Consider the following 14010-nt stretch of genomic DNA (forward strand, 5'->3'; position numbering starts at 1 on the left):
AAGCATCTTTCCCTTTGTAGGACCCATTTGACTGGAAGTCCTTTCCTTCAGTAGAAATTACCATACTCCCCATTTCACCTCAAAAAGGAACTTTTCTTCAAAGCTGCTTCCTATTGAGGACATAGATTACCAGGTGTTTATTTCTAAAGTCAATTTCTTCTTTCCTAACTGACCAACCAGAAAATATTTTCAGATAATTTAGTCTAGATTCTACAGACTCTCCCAGTAAATAAAAATGGGGAGCCATGCCACTTCTTTGTCAAGACAAAGTAAGCTTACCTGTCTCAATCTATACCAACACCAACTTCAATTTCCAGTAGCTATGCTGCATCAGGTTACTTAACATATAATTTTAACCCTAATTTTGTAGTTTATTTTTCAGCAACTACCAGTTTTTTTTGAAATGTGTTTAAAGAAGATACTTGATGCAAAGATATTTATCTGCTTGCTTACCCTAGTTCAGTAAATCCTACATAATCTGACTCCAACCTATCTCTCCCATTCCTACTTGTACCACTTAGCTCTTAGGCCATCTCACATCCAGCCACGTTGGCCTCTTTATTTTCCTGACAAAGCAAATTTGTTTCCCTTTCTTCTGCCTGGAGTGCTATACTACCTGACTATCCCAGGTTTGGCTCCTTTATATCCTGTGGATCTCAGGTTAAATATTCCTGTTCAAAGAGACTTTTCATGACCACCTAAAATAGCAAGTCAGCTGTTCTTTATGACATCAACAGTGTTCATTTTCTGCACTTCATTTATAACCACTTGTGCTAGGCAGAATCCTGGTTCTCCAAAGATGTTCACATCTTCATTCCTAGACCTGTGAATATGTTACCTTACATGCCAAAAGAGACTTCGTATGTGACTGGGTTAAGGATCTGGAAATGAAGAAATAATCTTGGATTTTCCAGATTGACTCAATATAATCATTGAGATTCTTATAACAGAAAAGCAGGATAAGCAGTGGCACGGAGAAAACATATGACAATGACAGCATAAGTTGGAAGAAAGAGACCGCAAGCCAAAGAATACAGTAGGTGTCTAGAAGGTAGAAAAGGCATGGAAATGGATTCTCTCCTAAATCCAGAGGAAGCACAGCCCAGCTAATACCTTGATTTCAGTCCAGTGAAACCAATTTCGGACTTCTAGTCTCCGGAACTGTAAAGTAATAAATTTGTGTTGTTTTAAGTCATTTGTGTAAATTATAGCAGTGGTAGAATACTAATACTCTACCTGACATTTTTCTTGTTTTATTTATTTGTTATTTATCATCTGTCTCCCCATACTAGAATGTAAACGCCATAGGACAAGAGCCTTGTTTTTTTATACTCACTGTTTACATTCTTAGAGCAATATATAATAGGCACTCAATAAGTTGAATTGAGTGAATAATTGTTTATCATGTGTAAATTTTGCATATTGTCTGTCAAAGAGTTATGTCCCTAGACAACCTTTATGCTTTCTGATTGTGAAAAAAAGAAATGTTTGATAAAGATAAAAGTACATTGATCATTCTAATCTCAGTGTCGGAGGGCAGTTGTAACTTAGATTCTCCTGTACTAAAAATATGTTCATTCTCATCCTGAGTTAGCACCCTCATAAGGACATGATGTACCTTGATATTTGTAATTCTTTGCCAAGGCACATGCTGTTGGTTACTAATTTGATTATCTTGACCTCCACGTATAATATTAACCCCAGATTTGATATGATTATTTTTAGAGCTATAAACAGCAAGAATGATGATGGAGTTGCCCTAACTTTATCTGGAGTTTATTGGATTTTTAAAAAGTTTACATTAAGATTCACACTTAGTGTTGTACATCCTGTGGGTTTTGACAAATGTACAATGACATGTATCCACCATAAGTATCATAAAGAAGAATTTTACTTCCCAAAAAATATCTTGTGTTACATTTACCCCTTCCTCTCCCCAAATCCTGATAACCACTGATCTTATTATTGTCTTTGTAGTTTTGCTTTTTGCAGCAAAATATAAAAAATATTTTCCTGAAAATATTCCCAGTGGTATGGATATACCATGTTTTATTTATTCATTCATCAGCTGATTAATGGAGTATTAAGTTTCCACTTTTTATTATGAATAGCACAGCTATGAGCATTTATGTAAAAGTATTTGTGTGAGCATATATTATTACGTATCTTGATTTTATCCTAAGAGTGAACTGTCTGGTCACATGGCCAATCTATATTTAACATTTTCAGAGAATGCCAGACTACTGCACAAAGTAGATGCACCATTTTACACTCTCACTGGCAGTGTATAATAACTTCATTTTACCCACGTCCTTTCCAACACTTGCTATTATCTGTCTTTTTGACTACAGCTGTCCTATTGGGTATGAAGTGGTATCCCAAAGTTTTATTTATATTTCCCTGAGAGCTAACAATGTTGAACATTTTTCATGTGCTTCTAGCCATTTTTATATTTTCTTTAGAGAAATGTCCTTTGCCCATTTATTATTTGAGTTACCTATATTATTGAATTTTAAAAGTTATTTATATATTCTGGATACATGTCTTTAACAGACATATAGGATTTGAAAATGTTTTAGGTATGATTGATGACTTCTAAGCAAAACGGATCTGATATCTTTTCATATTGCCAAATGTATTAGTCCATTTTCACACTGCTGATAAAGACATACCCAAGACTGGGCAATATACAAAAGAAAGAGGTTTAATGGACTTACTGTTCTAAGTGTCTGGGGAGGCCTCACAATCTTACATGGATAGCAGCAGGCAAAGAGAGAGCTTGTGCAGTGAAACTCTGCCTTATAAAGCCATCAGATCTCATAAGACTTATTCACTATCATAAGAACAGCACGGGAAAGACCCACACTCATTATTTGATTACCTCCCACTGGGTCCATCCCACAACATGTGGGAATTTAAGATGAGAGTTGGTTGGGGACAGAGCTAAACCATATCATTCTTCCCCTGGCCCCTCCCAAATCTCATCTTTAAAAATTCCCAAATTTGAAGAGAAATTTGGACATCCATAACCAGGAAACTCAAAAATTCCAAAATAGATTCAACCCAAAAAGAGATTCTTAAAGGCACAAAATAGTCAAATTGTCAAAAATCAGCACAAAGGGAGAATTCTAAAAACTGCAAGAGAAGAAAAGCATCAATTCATGTATAAGGAAATTCTTACTTGACTGACAGATTTCTTTGCAAACACCTTATAAGGCAGGATAAAATATGATGATACACTTAAAGTGCTGAAAGAAAAAAAGAAGCCAACTAAATTACAATACTTAGAAAAGCCATCCTTCAAAAATGAGGAAAAAATAAAATCTGTCTCAGACAAGCAATAAATGAAGAAATTCATCACCACTAGACTGGCTTTACAAGAGGCGTTCAAGGTAGCCCTGAATCTAGAAATAAAAATATGATAATTACTATCATGAAAACATGGAGAAATACACAAAGCTCTGGTAGAACAAATACACAAAAGAAAAGGACAAAAGAATAAAATCTGATCACCATAAAAAACCACCATATCACAATGATAAAACAATAAGAGAGGAAGAAAGAACCAAAGAATATACAAAACCACCAGAATACAATTAACAGATGATGAGAGTAATTGCTCACCAAAAAATAATAATTTATAAATGGATTAAATCCCCCACTTAAAAGATACAGTCTAGCTGAATGGATTTTTTTAAATGACCCAACTATATGCTACCTATGAGAAACTCACTTCACTGGTAAAGATGCGTACAGATTGAAAGTGAAACGATAGTAAAAAATATTTCACTCAAATGAAAACAAAAAGCAATCAAGAGTAGCTACTATACTTACATTGGATAAAACAAGCTTTAAGTAAAAGACTAAAAAAAAAAAGACTAAAAGGTCATTATATAATACTTAAGAAATTCAGAAATAAATAAATACAATATACCAATTGTGAATATATATGCATGAAGCACCAGAACACATGGATATATAAAGCAAACATTATTAGATATAAAGGAAGAGACACACTCCATTTATAGATTGGTACTTCAACATGCCACTCACAGCATTGGATAGATAATCTAGAAACAAAATCCACAAAGAAACATTGGATTTAAACTTAACATTAGACCTAATAGACATTTACAAAGCATTTCATCCAACAGCTGCAGAATTCACATTCTTCTCATGAACACATGGAACATTCTCCAGAATAAACCACGTTAGGTCATAAAACAAGTCTCAACAAATCCTTTTTAAAATTGAAATTATCAAGTATCTTTTCTTGTATCAATGAACTAAAACTGAAATCAATAATTAGAAACTTTTGAAAGGTACAAATATATGGAAATTAACCAATATGCTCCTGAACAACCAATGAGTCCATGAAGAAATTAATTAGGAAATTTAAAACGTTCTTAAAACAACTAAACCTATGGGATATAGCAAAACTATATTATTATATATATAACTATATTATTATACAGTAATAAGTTGAAGTTTATAGCAATCAGTACCTACACGAAAAAAGTAAAAAGATTTCAAGTAAACAGCTGAATGATGTATCTCAAGGAATCAGAGAAAGCAAAAACAAGCGAAAGCCCAAATTAGTGGAGAAAAATAAATATTAAAAATAAGAGCATAAATAAAATAAAACTAAAAAAAAAATCAAGAAAATGAAAAAAGTTGACTTTTTGAAAACATAAACAACATTGACAATCTTTACTTAGACTAAGAAAAAAAGAGAGAAGACTCACACAAATAAATTAGAAACAAAAAAATATAATTGATACCACAGAAATACAAAGGATCATTAGAGATGACTATGAATAACCATACAACAAAATGGAAAATCTATAGGAAAATAAAAAAATCCCTGGACATATACAACCTAACAAGATTGAACCAGGAAGAAATACAAAACCTGGACAGATCAATAAGAATATTGAGATTGAACCTGTAATAAAAAGTCTCCCATTTCACTCTGTAGTCCATCTTGAGTTAATTTTTGTATAAAGTGTAAGAAAGGGGTTGATATGGTTTGGCCAGGTCCCCACCCAAATCTCATCTTGAAGAGTAGCTCCCATAATTCCCAAGTGTCATGGGAGGCGTCCAGTGGGAAGTAACTGAATCATGGGAGCAGGTCCCCATGCTGTTCTCGTGATAGTGAATAAGTCTCATGAGATCTGGTGATTTAATAAAGGGGAGTTCCTCTACACACATTCTCTTGTCTGCCACCATGTAAGACATGCCTTTGCTCCTCCTACATCTTCCACCTTGATTGTGAGACCTCCCCAGCCATATGAAACTGAGAGTCCATTAAATCTCTTTTTCTTTATAAATTACCCAGTCTTGAGTATGTCTTTATTAGCAGCTGAGAACAGACTAACACAGGGGTCTAATTTCAATTTTCTGCATATGACTAGCCAGTTTTCCCAGCACCATTTATTAATTTCAACTTTCTGCATATGACTACCCAGTTCTCCCAGCACCATTTATTAAATAGAGAATCTTTTCCCCATTGCTTGTAAAACCCAAAACTATAAAAACTCTGAAGAAAATCTCGGCAAATACCACTTAGGACATAAGCACAGGCAAAGATTTCATGATGAAAACACCAAAAGCAATTGCAACAAAAATAAAAACTGACAAAGGGAATCTAATTAAACTAAAGAGCTTCAGCATAGCAAAAAACCTCTCAGAGTGAACAGACAACCTACAGAATGGGAAAAAAATTTTACAATCTACTCATCTGACAAAGGTCTAATATCAAGAGTCTACAAGTAACTTAAACAAATTTACAAGAATAAAACAAACAACCTCCTCTTTTTCCGGCTGGAACCATGGATGGTGCGGAAGAGGAGAAGAAGAAGGTTCCTGCTGTGCCAGAAACCCTTAAGAAAAAGCGAAGGAATTTCGCAGAGCTGAAGATCAAGCGCCTGAGAAAGAAGTTTGCCCAAAAGATGCTTCGAAAGGCAAGGAGGAAGCTTATCTATGAGAAAGCGAAGCACTATCACAAGGAATATAGGCAGATGCACAGAACTGAAATTCGAATGGCGAGGATGGCAAGAAAAGCTGGCAACTTCTACGTACCTGCTGAACCCAAATTGGCGTTTGTCATCAGCATCAGAGGTATCAATGGCGTGAGCCCAAAGGTCCGAAAGGTATTGCAGCTTCTGCGCCTTGGTCAAATCTTCAATGGAACCTTTGTGAAGCTCAACAAGGCTTCAATTAACATGCTGAGGATTGTAGAGCCATATATTGCATGGGGGTACCCCAATCTGAAGTCAGTAAATGAGCTAATCTACAAGCGTGGTTATGGCAAAATCAATAAGAAGCGAATTGCTTTGACAGATAACACTTTGATTGCTCAATCTCTTGGTAAATATGGCATCATCTGCATGGAGGATCTGATTCATGAGATCTATACTGTTGGAAAACGCTTCAAAGAGGCAAATAACTTCCTGTGGCCTTTCAAATTATCCTCTCCACGAGGTGGAATGAAGAAAAAGACCACCCATTTTGTAGAAGGTGGAGATGCTGGCAACAGGGAGGACCAGATCAACAGGCTTATTAGAAGAATGAACTAAGGTGTCTACCATGATTATTTTTCGAGTCTCGTCAGTTTAATAAACAGTACCTGCTCTCAAAATGATTTAAAAAAAAAAAAACCTCATTAAAAAGTGGGCAAAGGACATGAACAGACACTTCTCAAAAGACATTCATGCAACCAAAAACATGAAAAAAGCTCATCACTGATCATTAAGGAAATGCAAATCAAAACCACAAAGAGATACCATCTCACGGCAGTCAGAATGGCAATTATTAAAAAGTCAAGAAACAACAGATGCTGGCAAGGTTGCGGAGAAAAAGGAATGCTTTTACACTATTGGTGGGAGTATGTAAATTAATTAAACCATTTTGGAAGACAGTGTGGTAATTCCTCAAAGATCTAGAAGTAGAAATACCATTTGACCCAGCCATACCATTACTGAGTATATACCCAAGGGAAAATAAATAATTCTATTATAAAGATACATGCACACATATGTTCATTGCAGCACTATTCATAATAGCAAAGACATGAAATCAATCCAAATGCCCATCAAAAATAGACTGGATGAAGAAAATGTGGTACATATACACCATAGAATACTATGCAGCCATAAAAAGGAACTAGATCATGTCCTTTGCAGGGGCATGGATGGAGCTGGAAGCCATTATCCTCAGCAAACTTATGAAGAAACAGAAAACTATACACCACTTTGTTATCACTTATAAGTGAGAGATGACCAACGAGAAAACATGAATACATAGTGGGGAACAAGACACACTGGGACCTGTTGGGGAGGTGGTGAGTATAGCATCAGAAAGAACAGCTAATGGATGCTGGGTTTAATACCTAGGTGATGGGAGTTGATCTGTACAGCAAACCACAATGGCAAACATTTACCTATGTAATAACCCTGTACATCCTGCACATGTACCCTGGAACTTAAAGTTAAAAAAAAGACTCCTAGCAAAGGAAAGCCCAGGACTGAATGGTTTCATTGCTGAATTCTATCAAACTTTTTCTTTTTTTTTTTTCAAGATAGAGACTTGCTATGTCACCAAGGCTGGAGTGTAGTGTAGGGGTGCAATCTTGGCTCACTGCAACCTCCACCTCCTGGGTTCAAGCAATTTTCCTGCCTCAGCCTCCCAAGTAGCTGGAATTACAGGAACCCACCACCACGCCTGTCTAATTTTTGCATTTTTAGTAAAGATGGGGTTTCACCATATTGGCCAGGCAGGTCTCGAACTCCTGATCTTATGATCTGCCCGCCTCAGCCTCCCAAAGTGATGGGATTACAGGCATAAGCCACTGCACCTGGCCTATCAAATTTTTAAAAGAGAACCAACACCCATTCTTTTCAAACTATTTTTGAAAATTGAGGTGAAGGAAATTTTTTCAGTCTCTTTCTATGACACAAGCATTACTCTGATACCAAAACCGAATTAGAAAAAAAAAAAGAAAGAAAGAAAGAAAAAGAAAGCACATACACGCATGAAAGAAAAAAATACAGTTCAATATCCTTGATGAACATAGATCAAAAAAACTCAATAAAATAATAGTATGAAATTCAACAACATATCAATAAGTTTATACACCATAATCAAGTGGGACTTATCTCAGGGAGCAGGGATGGTTTAACATTTACAAACAATAAATGTGATATATCACATCAACAGAACAAAGAAAAAAAGCAATATAATCCTCTCAATAGACACAAAAAACATTTGAGAAAATTAAACATCTCATCATAATAAAAACATTCAACAAGTTATATATAGAAAGAATGTACTTCAATGCAATTAAGGACATGTATGACAAACCCACAGCTAACGTTACGCTGAATAAGAAAATGTTGAAAGCTTTTCCTCTAGGAACTAGAACCAGACAAGGATGCTCACTTTCACTACTCTTATTCAACATAATACTGAAAGTCCTAACCAGAGAAATAGGAAGTCAAGTTGTCCCTGACTGCAAATGGTATAATCTTATATATGGAAAAGCCTAAAGACCTCCCACAAAAATATCTTAGAATTGATAAGCAAAATCAACAAAGTTCCAAGATATAAAAATCAATGTACAAAAATCAGTAGCATTTCTATACACAAATAATGAACTAGGAGAAAAAGAAATCAAGAAACCATCCCATTTAAAACAGCTAAAAAATAACTTAGTAACAGACAATTAAGGAGATGAAAATTCTCTATAATGAAAACTGTAAAACACCAATTAAAGAAACTGAAGCAGACACACAAAAAATGAAAAGACAGCCAATGTTCACATATTACAAATTTTTTTTCTAATGATTATACTACCAAAAGCAATAAACAGATTTAATGCAATCTCTATCAAAATATCAATGTCACTTGTCATGAAAACAAAAAAAAAAATCCATAAATTTGTGTGGAAGTAAAAAAGGCCTCAAACAGCCAAAGCAATTCTGAGGTAAAGAACAAAGCTGGAGGCATCACACTACTGTCTTCAAAATATACCACAAAACTATAGCAACCAAAACAGCAAGGTACTGGCATGGAAACAGAAACATAGGCCAATAAAACAGAATACAGAACCCAGAAATAAATCCATGTATCTACAACCAACTTAATTTTGAGAAAGGTGACAAGAACATATTAATATATTGAGAAAGGGATAGTCTTTTTAAAAAATGGTGCTGGGAAAACTGGATATTTATAGGTAGAAGAAAAAACTAGACTTCAATCTTTCACAATATACAAAACTCAACCAAAATTGAATACAGTCTTAAATGTAAGACTTAAAACTATAAATCTACTTGAAGACAACAGGACACCAGTCTTATTCGACACCATAAGCACAGACAACAAAAACAAATATAGATAAATGAGACTATATCAAACTAAGAAGTTTCTGCACAGCAAAGGAAACAGGCAACAGAGTGAAAAGACAACCTGCAGAATAGGAGGAAATATTGGCAACGTATTTATCCAAGAAAAGATTAAAATTCAAACAAGAAATACAACTCAGTAACAATAACAACAAAAAAAAAACCCAAATGCTTTTAAAAATGCACCAATGAGCTGACTATACAGCTCTCAAAGAAAACATACAAATGGCCAATAGGTATACAAAAAATGCTTTACATCACTAAGCAAGGAAATGCAAATCACAAACACAATATCACCTCACTGCAGTTAGAATGGCTATTATCAAAAAGACAAAAAAAGCTTTTGGTGAGCATACAGTCTTCTTCTGGGATTCTTATACACTGTTGGTGGAAATGTTAAGTTATTACATCCATTAGGAAAAAAGTATGGAGGTTCCTCAAAAAACTACAAATAGAACTATCATATGTTTGAGCACTCTCACTACTGTTTATATATCCAAAAGAAAGAAAGAAAATCAGTATGTTGAAGAGTTATCTGCACTCCTGTGTTCACTGCAGCACTGTTCACAGCAGCCAGGTATGGAATCAATCTAAGTGTCCATTAACAGATGAATGGAAAATTCTTCCCAGAAGATTTTCAAAGATTTACTCAGATCCATTAGAAGAATTACTATGTCAACGCTAGCCTTATTCAATGTTTGTCTTAAATAATAACATATGAAAGCCAAAATTACTCCTTGATCCATGGGCTGCAGAATGGATATTGTGTTAGCAGGTATGTAAACAACATTAATCTTTTATATCTCTATCAGAGCTCTTGGATGACCAGGTAAATTGTCAGGGAGCAATAAGATTTTGAAAGGAATCTTTTCTGTGCAGTAGGTCTCAACACTGGGCTTAAAATACTCAGTAAACCGTACTGTCAACAGATGTGTCATCATCCAGGCTTTGTTGTTCCATTTATAACAGCACAGCCAGAGTAGATGTAGCATAGCTCTTAAGGGCCGTAGGACTTTTGGAACTGTAAATGAGCCTTGGATTCCATTTAAAGTCACCAGCTGTATTAGCCTCTAACAGAAGAGTCAGTCCGTCCTTGAAGTCAGGCATTATCTTCTCCTCTCTAGCTATGAAAGTCCTACATGGCATCTTCTTCCAATGTGAATCTATTTCATCTACATTGAAAATGTTTTGTTTAGTGTAACAACCTTCATCACTTATCTTGGCTATATTTCAGGATAATTTGCTTCAGCTTCTCTATCAGCACTTACAGTTTCATCTTGTACTTCAGCTTCTATATCAACACTTACTGTTTTATCTTGTTCTTTGATGTTACAGAGATGTCTTATTTCCTTAAACCTCACGAATCAACCTATGCTAGTCTTCAAACTTTTCCTCTACAGCTTCTTTACCTCTCTGACTTCACTGAATTGAAGAGAGTTATAGCCTTGCTCTGGATTGGGCTTTAGCTTAAGAGAATGTTGTGGCTGCTTTTATCTATTCAGACCACTAAAATTTTCTGTATGTCAGCAATATGGCTGTTTTGCTTCCTTGAACTTTTTAATTTCCTTCAAGAACTTTTCCTTTGCATTCATAATTTGGCTATTTAGTGCAAGAGGCCTAGCTTTCAGTTTATCTCAGCTTTCAACATGCCTTCCTCACTAAGCTTAATCATTTTTAGCTTTTGATTTAAAGTAAGAGATATGCAACTTCTCTTTTCCTTAAATACTTACAGCCCATTGTAAAGGTATTAATTGGCCTAATTTCAATATTGTTATGTCTCAGAGAATAAGGAGGCCCAAGGAGAGAGAAAGAAATGGGGAAACACTAAGTTGATTGATGTAGCAGTCAGAACGTATTTATTAAATTTGCCATCTTGTATGGACATAATTTGTGGTGTCCCAAAACAATTATGATAACAACAAAGATTTCTGATTACAGATCATCATAAAAGACATAATAATATTGTGCATGAAATACTGCAAGAATTATCAAAATGTGACACAGAGACATGAAATAAGCACACGCTCTTGAAAAAATGGCATTGATAGACTTGCTCCACACAGGGTTGCCACAAACCTTTAATTTAAAACAATGCAATATCTGTGATACATGATAAAATGAAGCACAATAAAATAAAGTGAGCCTGTTTTGTACATGAATATTCATAGCAGCATTATTAATAATAGTCAAAAAGAGGAAATAAACGTTCATCAACTGACAAATGATAAATAAAATGTGGTATATCCATACAATAGAATATTATTCAGTATTAAAAAGAATGAAGTGTTGATATACCCTACGTTATGCACGAACCTTGCCAACATTATGCTAAATAAAGCAGTCACAAAGGACTATACATCAAATGATCCAATTTGTATAAAATGTCTAGGACAGGCAAATCCATAGAAAAAGAAACTAGATTGGTGGTTGCCTATGTCTGTAGATAAGTGGGTGGGCGGCTGGGTGGAAGAAAATAGAGAGTGACTGCTAATGGGTAAGGGGTTTATTTTGCTGTGATTAAGATATTCTAAAATTGATGGTAGTGATTATTGTACAATAATGTGAAAATTTTATGGTATGTGAATTATATCTCAATAAATCTGTGAAAGAAGGAAGAAAGGAAGGAAGAAGAAGAAAGGGGAGAGGAAGGAAGGGAGGAGAGAGAATGGAGAAGAATGGAGGAAGGGGAGAGAAAAAGAGGAAATAAAAGGGGAAATGAAAAGAAAGAGCAAAGAAAATAAAGGGAAGAGAGGGTAATCTAGATGGGAATATTTGTTGAAATAATTGCTCAATTTTCCTGTTAAAAATAGGTGTCAGATTTTGGCTTCTGCATAGGAAGTACAAAACTTACAATATCAAAACAACATTTAAAAACTGAGATATCTGTAAAATCTTAAACTAACTTAAACCTATCATGGAGTCCAGGTTCCAGGGCAATCAACTAACCTGAAAAGAAAATAGGTGCTGCCAATGAGAGGCTGCGACGAGGGCACTTGCTTACTGAGGGTTAACATGGGATGCATACGAAATGCTAACAATAATTACGATAAATTTTTTAATGAATTGCTAAGAGTAAAGTGGGGACCAAGCTGATAGTATAGAACACCTGGGAGACCCAGACATAAGAGGAATCCACTCTAACTCTCAGGCTCTTCTCCACAGAACTTATTAGGTTTTCACCAGAAAAACAGGACATAGTGAGGGAGAAAGAGAAGACTTCCTTTGTGGTACAGGGCTTGGCGACGGATTCAGCATCTGCTACAGGAAAAACCCAAATGCCCAACCCCAAATCCATCTCCGTTATCTCACATATGGAACAAAAGCCTTAAGCCACTGACAGAAGGGCAACAAACTCTGTCACCCTCAAGGCACAAGTTTAAAAAATCCAACAGAGCAAGGCAAGGGAAAAAACAATTCCTCTGCTCCTGTAGGAAATATCATTAGAAATCCCCGAAGATGAGGGGAGGGGAAGAATCACTTAGGATACACTCCTAAGACTCAGTATCATAGCCCCCTACCTAAGACTGGCTAAAACAGAAAAACAGGACAATCCCATCCACCAACCACACCCACTTCACCAGGCTAGCAAGCATAAAGTAGCAAGTAGAAGCATGAGGAGGCAAGAGAGACACCCTCTTTGAAGCCCAAGTACAAAGGAAAAACCTAAAGTTGAGGTGGCACAGATATTGAAAAACCTTCTGGCAAACCAGCCTGCACTCTAAAAATAATGCTAGAGGAATCTGGACTGCAGCAATAACAAAACCTAAACCAAGCTCAATTGCTGGCTAAATTGATTCAACACCCTTTTCCTCCCCCAATTTTCAAGCATAGATAACTTTTTTTTTTTTCTTTGAGAATATTTTAATTAAGTTTTAGTTCTTCAGACATGTAGCATTTAATCTTTTTTTAAAAAAATTATTATTATACTTTAAGTTCTAGGGTACATGTGCATAACGTGCAGGTTTGTTACATATGTATACTTGTGCCATGTTGCTGTGCTGCACCCATCAACTCGTCAGCACCCATCAACTCGTCATTTACATCAGGTATAACTCCCAATGCAATCCCTCCCCCCTTCCCCCTCCCCATGATAGGCGCCGGTGTGTGATGTCCCCCTTCCCGAGTCCAAGTGATCTCATGGCCATACTGCCCAAGGTTATGTATAGATTCAATCCCATCCCCATCAAGCTACCAATGAGTTTCTTCACAGAATTGGAAAAAACTGCTTTAAAGTTCATATGGAACCAAAAAAGAGCCCGCATCTCCAAGACAATCCTAAGTCAAAAGAACAAAGCTGGAGGCATCACGCTACCTGACTTCAAACTATACTACAAGGCTACAGTAACCAAAACAGCATGGTACTGGTACCAAAACAGAGATATAGACCAATGGAACAGAACAGAGTCCTCAGAAATAATACCACACTTCTACAGCCATCTGATCTTTGACAAACCTGAGAGAAACAAGAAATGGGGAAAGGATTCCCTATTTAATAAATGGTGCTGGGAAAATTGGCTAGCCATAAGTAGAAAGCTGAAACTGGATCCTTTCCTTACTCCTTATACGAAAATTAATTCAAGATGGATTAGAGACTTAAATGTTAGACCTA

The 14010-nt window shown here is 35.7% G+C and overlaps 1 long non-coding RNA gene and 1 pseudogene across 4 annotated transcripts in view; both read left to right on the plus strand.

The window, feature by feature from the left end:
• Positions 1–840: 840 nt before the first annotated feature.
• Positions 841–14010, plus strand: part of LOC116275368 — a 126440-nt gene continuing 113270 nt past the window's right edge. For all 3 annotated transcript variants that reach the window (XR_004184414.1, XR_004184413.1, XR_004184412.1), the window contains exon 1: positions 841–1036. This is a non-coding gene — a long non-coding RNA (uncharacterized LOC116275368). The remainder of the gene's footprint in view (positions 1037–14010) is intronic.
• Positions 5817–6643, plus strand: LOC101020316 (annotated as a pseudogene). Its single transcript, XR_646501.3, has one exon. The product of XR_646501.3 is annotated as a 60S ribosomal protein L7 pseudogene (transcript).

Source organism: Papio anubis, chromosome 6 (genome assembly GCF_008728515.1).
Source record: "Papio anubis isolate 15944 chromosome 6, Panubis1.0, whole genome shotgun sequence".
Classification (NCBI taxonomy): domain Eukaryota; kingdom Metazoa; phylum Chordata; class Mammalia; order Primates; family Cercopithecidae; genus Papio; species Papio anubis.